The sequence below is a fragment of the Schistocerca americana genome, unplaced genomic scaffold (genome assembly GCF_021461395.2).
Source record: "Schistocerca americana isolate TAMUIC-IGC-003095 unplaced genomic scaffold, iqSchAmer2.1 HiC_scaffold_29, whole genome shotgun sequence".
Lineage (NCBI taxonomy): Eukaryota > Metazoa > Arthropoda > Insecta > Orthoptera > Acrididae > Schistocerca > Schistocerca americana.
In genome coordinates this window covers 2,097,886-2,105,246 of record NW_025726005.1, presented here as the reverse complement: position 1 = coordinate 2,105,246, position 7,361 = coordinate 2,097,886, and positions in this window count along the sequence as shown.

The following is a 7,361-nucleotide window of genomic DNA, read 5'->3' as shown; positions in this document are numbered from 1 at the left end:
CATAAGTACAAGAGGACTGACACTCTCACTTTCTATGAATTCAACCTGTCCAGTGAGTCCAATTTTAGGTTCCGATGCTTCACTTCAGGTTTCCTGTGTACCTTGGACCTTCTTATTGACGATGAAACACAGAAATTGTATCCGAATTAAATACAAAAGGCACAATGACGACTTAAGTACAAAGGGACTGACACGCAAACTTTCTGTGATTTGAACCTCTCCTATGAGTCCAGTTTCAGATTCTGATGCTTCACTTCAGGTTCACTGTATCCCTTGGACATTCTTATTGATGATGAAACACAGAAATTGTATCCGAATTTAATACAGAAGGCAAATTGCAGACTTAAGTACAAGAGGACTGACACTCTCACTTACTATGATTTGAACATCACCTGTGAGTCCAGTTTTAGATTCCGATGCTGCATATCAGGTTTCCTGTATCCCTTGGAACTTCTTATAGACGATGAAACACAGAAATTACATCCGAATTTAATACAAAAGGCGCAATGACGACTTAAGTACAAAACTACTGACACTCTAACTTTCTGCGATTTGAACCTCTCCTGTGAGTCCAGTTTTAGATTCCGATGCTTCACTTCAGGTTCACTGTATACCTTGGACTTTCTTATTGACGATGAAACACGGAGATTGCATCGGAATTAAATTCATAAGCCACAATGCCGACTTAAGTTCAAGAGGACTGGCACTCTAACTTTCTATGATTTGAACCTCTCCTGTGAGTCCAGTTTTAGATTCGGATGCTTCACTTCAGGTTTACTGATTACCTTGGACCTTCTTATTGACGATGAAACACAGAAATTCCATCGGAATTAAATTCAAAAGGCACAATGCCGACTTAAGTACAAGAGGACTGACACTCAAACTCTCAATGATTTGAACCTCTCCTGTGAGCCTAGTTTTAGATTCGGATGCTTCACTTCAGGTTTAGTGTACACCTTGGACCTTCTTATTGACGATGAAGCACAGAAATTGCTTCGGAATTAAATTCATAAGGCACAATGCCGACTTAAGTAGCACAGAACTGACACTCTAACTTTCTATGATTTGAACCTCACTGTGAGTCCAGGTTTAGATTCCGATGCTTCACTTCAGGTTTACTGTATCCCTTGGACCATCTTATTGACGATGAAATACAGAAATTTCATCCGAATTAAATTCAAAATGCACAATGCCGACATAAGTACAAGAGGACTGACACTCTAACTTTCTGTGATTTGAACCTCTCCTGTGAGCCCAGATTTAGATTCCGATGCATCACTTCAGGTTCACTGTATCCCTTGGACCTTCTTATTGATGATGAAACACAGAACTTGCATCCAGATTTAATACAAAAGGCACAATGGCGACATAAGTACAAGAGGACTGACACTCTCACTTTCTATGAATTGAACCTCTCCAGTGAGTCCAGTTTTAGGTTCCGATGCTTCACTTCAGGTTTCCTGTATACCTTGGACCTTCTTATTGACGATGAAACACAGAAATTGTATCCGAATTAAATACAAAAGGCACAATGACGACTTAAGTACAAAGGGACTGACACGCAAACTTTCTGTGATTTGAACCTCTCCTATGAGTCCAGTTTCAGATTCTGATGCTTCCCTACAGGTTCACTGTATCCCTTGGACATTCTTATTGATGATGAAACACAGAAATTGTATCCGAATTTAATACAGAAGGCAAATTGCAGACTTAAGTACAAGAGGACTGACACTCTCACTTACTATGATTTGAACATCACCTGTGAGTCCAGTTTTAGATTCCGATGCTTCATATCAGGTTTCCTGTATCCCTTGGAACTTCTTATTGACGATGAAACACAGAAATTACATCCGAATTTAATACAAAAGGCACAATGACGACTTAAGTACAAAACTACTGACACTCTAACTTTCTGCGATTTGAACCTCTCCTGTGAGTCCAGTTTTAGATTCCGATGCTTCACTTCAGGTTCACTGTATACCTTGGACTTTCTTATTGACGATGAAACACAGAAATTGCATCGGAATTAAATTCAAAAGCCACAATGCCGACTTAAGTTCAAGAGGACTGGCACTCTAACTTTCTATGATTTGAACCTCTTTTGGGAGTCCAGTTTTAGATTCGGATGCTTCACTTCAGGTTTACTGAATACCTTGGACCTTCTTATTGACGATGAAACACAGAAATTGCATCGGAATTAAATTCAAAAGGCACAATGTCGACTTAAGTACAAGAGGACTGACACTCAAACTTTCAATAATTTGAACCTCTCCTGTGAGTCTAGTTTTAGATTCGGATGCTTCACTTCAGGTTTACTGTACACCTTGGACCTTCTTATTGACGATGAAGCACAGAAATAGCTTCGGAATTAAATTCATAAGGCACAATGCCGACTTAAGTAGCACAGAACTGACACTCTAACTTTCTATGATTTGAACCTCACTGTGAGTCCAGGTTTAGATTCCGATGCTTCACTTCAGGTTTAGTGTATCCCTTGGACCATCTTATTGACGATGAAATACAGAAATTTCATCCGAATTAAATTCAAAATGCACAATGCCGACATAAGTACAAGAGGACTGACACTCTAACTTTCTTTGATTTGAACCTCTCCTGTGAGCCCAGATTTAGATTCCGATGCTTCACTTCAGGTTCACTGTATCCCTTGGACCTTCTTATTGATGATGAAACACAGAACTTGCATCCAAATTTAATACAAAAGGCACAATGCCGACATAAGTACAAGAGGACTGACACTCTCACTTTCTATGAATTCAACCTCTCCAGTGAGTCCAGTTTTAGGTTCCGATGCTTCACTTCAGGTTTCCTGTATACCTTGGACCTTCTTATTGACGATGAAACAATGAAATTGTATCCGAATTAAATACAAAAGGCACAATGACGACTTAAGTACAAAGGGACTGACACGCAAACTTTCTGTGATTTGAACCTCTCCTATGAGTCCAGTTTCAGATTCTGATGCTTCAGTTCAGGTTCACTGTATCCCTTGGACATTCTTATTGATGATGAAACACAGAAATTGTATCCGAATTTAATACAGAAGGCAAATTGCAGACTTAAGTACAAGAGGACTGACACTCTCACTTACTATGATTTGAACACCACCTGTGAGTCCAGTTTTAGATTCCGATGCTGCATATCAGGTTTCCTGTATCCCTTGGAACTTCTTATTGACGATGAAACACAGAAATTACATCCGAATTTAATACAAAAGGCGCAATGACGACTTAAGTACAAAACTACTAACACTCTAACTTTCTGCGATTTGAACCTCTCCTGTGAGTCCAGTTTTAGATTCCGATGCTTCACTTCAGGTTCACTGTATACCTTGGACTTTCTTATTGACGATGAAACACGGAGATTGCATCGGAATTAAATTCAAAAGCCACAATGCCGACTTAAGTTAAAGAGGACTGGCACTCTAACTTTCTATGATTTGAACCTCTCCTGTGAGTCCAGTTTTAGATTCGGATGCTTCACTTCAGGTTTACTGAATACCTTGGACCTTCTTATTGACGATGAAACACAGAAATTGCATCGGAATTAAATTCAAAAGGCACAATGCCGACTTAAGTACAAGAGGACTGACACTCAAACTCTCAATGATTTGAACCTCTCCTGTGAGTCTAGTTTTAGATTCGGATGTTTCACTTCAGGTTTACTGTACACCTTGGACCTTCTTATTGACGATGAAGCACAGAAATTGCTTCGGAATTAAATTCATAAGGCACAATGCCGACTTAAGTAGCACAGAACTGACACTCTAACTTTCTATGATTTGAACCTCACTGTGAGTCCAGGTTTAGATTCCGATGCTTCACTTCAGGTTTACTGTATCCCTTGGACCATCTTATTGACGATGAAATACAGAAATTTCATCCGAATTAAATTCAAAATGCACAATGCCGACATAAGTACAAGAGGACTGACACTCTAACTTTCTGTGATTTGAACCTCTCCTGTGAGCCCAGATTTAGATTCCGATGCATCACTTCAGGTTCACTGTATCCCTTGGACCTTCTTATTGATGATGAAACACAGAACTTGCATCCAAATTTAATACAAAAGGCACAATGGCGACATAAGTACAAGAGGACTGACACTCTCACTTTCTATGAATTGAACCTCTCCAGTGAGTCCAGTTTTAGGTTCCGATGCTTCACTTCAGGTTTCCTGTATACCTTGGCCCTTCTTATTGACGATGAAACACAGAAATTGTATCCGAATTAAATACAAAAGGCACAATGACGACTTAAGTACAAAGGGACTGACACGCAAACTTTCTGTGATTTGAACCTCTCCTATGAGTCCAGTTTCAGATTCTGATGCTTCCCTTCAGGTTCACTGTATCCCTTGGACATTCTTATTGATGATGAAACACAGAAATTGTATCCGAATTTAATACAGAAGGCAAATTGCAGACTTAAGTACAAGAGGACTGACACTCTCACTTACTATGATTTGAACATCACCTGTGAGTCCAGTTTTAGATTCCGATGCTTCATATCAGGTTTCCTGTATCCCTTGGAACTTCTTATTGACGATGAAACACAGAAATTACATCCGAATTTAATACAAAAGGCACAATGACGACTTAAGTACAAAACTACTGACACTCTAACTTTCTGCTATTTGAACCTCTCCTGTGAGTCCAGTTTTAGATTCCGATGCTTCACTTCAGGTTCACTGTATACCTTGGACTTTCTTATTGACGATGAAACACAGAAATTGCATCGGAATTAAATTCAAAAGCCACAATGCCGACTTAAGTTCAAGAGGACTGGCACTCTAACTTTCTATGATTTGAACCTCTTCTGGGAGTCCAGTTTTAGATTCGGATGCTTCACTTCAGGTTTACTGAATACCTTGGACCTTCTTATTGACGATGAAACACAGAAATTGCATCGGAATTAAATTCAAAAGGCACAATGTCGACTTAAGTACAAGAGGACTGACACTCAAACTTTCAATAATTTGAACCTCTCCTGTGAGTCTAGTTTTAGATTCGGATGCTTCACTTCAGGTTTACTGTACACCTTGGACCTTCTTATTGACGATGAAGCACAGAAATAGCTTCGGAATGAAATTCATAAGGCACAATGCCGACTTAAGTAGCACAGAACTGACACTCTAACTTTCTATGATTTGAACCTCACTGTGAGTCCAGGTTTAGATTCCGATGCTTCACTTCAGGTTTACTGTATCCCTTGGACCATCTTATTGACGATGAAATACAGAAATTTCATCCGAATTAAATTCAAAATGCACAATGCCGACATAAGTACAAGAGGACTGACACTCTAAGTTTCTGTGATTTGAACCTCTCCTGTGAGCCCAGATTTAGATTCCGATGCTTCACTTCAGGTTCACTGTATCCCTTGGACCTTCTTATTGATGATGAAACACAGAACTTGCATCCAAATTTAATACAAAAGGCACAATGCCGACATAAGTACAAGAGGACTGACACTCTCAATTTCTATGAATTCAACCTCTCCAGTGAGTCCAGTTTTAGGTTCCGATGCTTCACTTCAGGTTTCCTGTATACCTTGGACCTTCTTATTGACGATGAAACACAGAAATTTTATCCGAATTAAATACAAAAGGCACAATGACGACTTAAGTACAAAGGGACTGACACGCAAACTTTCTGTGATTTGAATCTCTCCTATGAGTCCAGTTTCAGATTCTGATGCTTCACTTCAGGTTCACTGTATCCCTTGGACATTCTTATTGATGATGAAACACAGAAATTGTATCCAAATTTAATACAGAAGGCAAATTGCAGACTTAAGTACAAGAGGACTGACACTCTCACTTTCTATGATTTGAACATCACCTGTGAGTCCAGTTTTAGATTCCGATGCTTTATATCAGGTTTCCTGTATCCCTTGGAACTTGTTATTGACGATGAAACACAGAAATTACATCCGAATTTAATACAAAAGGCACAATGACGACTTAAGTACAAAACTACTGACACTCTAACTTTCTGTGATTTGAACCTCTCCTGTGAGTCCAGTTTTGGATTCCGATGCCTCCCTTCAGGTTCACTGTATACCTTGGACCCTCTTATTGACGATGAAACACAGAAATTGCATCGGAATTAAATTTAAAAGGCATAATGCCGACTCAAGTACAAGCGGACTGACACTCTAACTTTCTATGATTTGAACCTCTCTTGTGAGTCCAGTTTTAGATTCGGATGCTTCACGTCAGATTCACTGTATACCTTGGACCTTCTTATTGACGATGAAGCACAGAAATTGTTTTGGAATTAAATTCAAAAGGCACAATGCCGACTTAGTAGCAGAGGACCGACACTCTAACTTTCTTTGATTTGAACCTCTCCTGTGAGTCCAGTTTTAGATTCCGATGCTTCACTTCAAGTTTACTGTATCCATTGAAACTTCTTATTGACGATGAAGCACAGAAATTGCATCCGAATTTAATACAAAAGGCACAATGACGACTTAAGTACAAAGGGACTGACACGCAAACTTTCTGTGATTTGAACCTCTCCTGTGAACCCAGTTTCAGATTCTGATGCTTCACTTCAGGTTCACTGTATACCTTGGACCTTCTTATTGACGATGACACAAAGAATTTGCATCGGAATTAAATTCAAAAGGCACAATGCCGACTTAAGTACAAGAGGACATACACTCAAACTTTCTATGTTTTGAACCTCTCCTGTGAGTCTAGCTTTAGTTTCGGATGCTTCACTTCAGGTTTACTGTACACCTTGGACCTTCTTATTGACGATGAAGCACAGAAATTGCTTCGGAATTAAATTCAAAAGGCACAATGCCGACTTAAGTAGCAGAGAACTGACACTCTAACTTTTTATGATTTGAACCTCACTGTGAGTTCAGGTTTAGATTCCGATGCTTCACTTCAGGTTTACTGTATCCCTTGGACCATCTTATTGACGATGAAACACAGAAATTGCATCCGAATTAAATTCAAAAGGCACAATGCCGACTTAAGTAGCAGAGAACTGACACTCTAACTTTTTATGATTTGAACATCACCTGTGAGTCCAGTTTTAGATTCCGAAGCTTCATATCAGGTTTCCTGTATCCCTTGGAACTTCTAATTGACAATGAAACACAGAATTTGCATCCGAATTTAATACAAAAGGCACAATGCCGACATCAGTACAAGAGGACTGACACTCTCACTTTCTGTGATTTGAACCCCTCCTGTGAGTCCAATTTTAGATTCCGATGCTTCACTTCAGGTTCACTGTATACCTTGGACTTTCTTATTGACGATGAAACACAGAAATTGCATCGGAATTAAATTCAAAAGCCAAAATACCGACTTAAGTTCAAGAG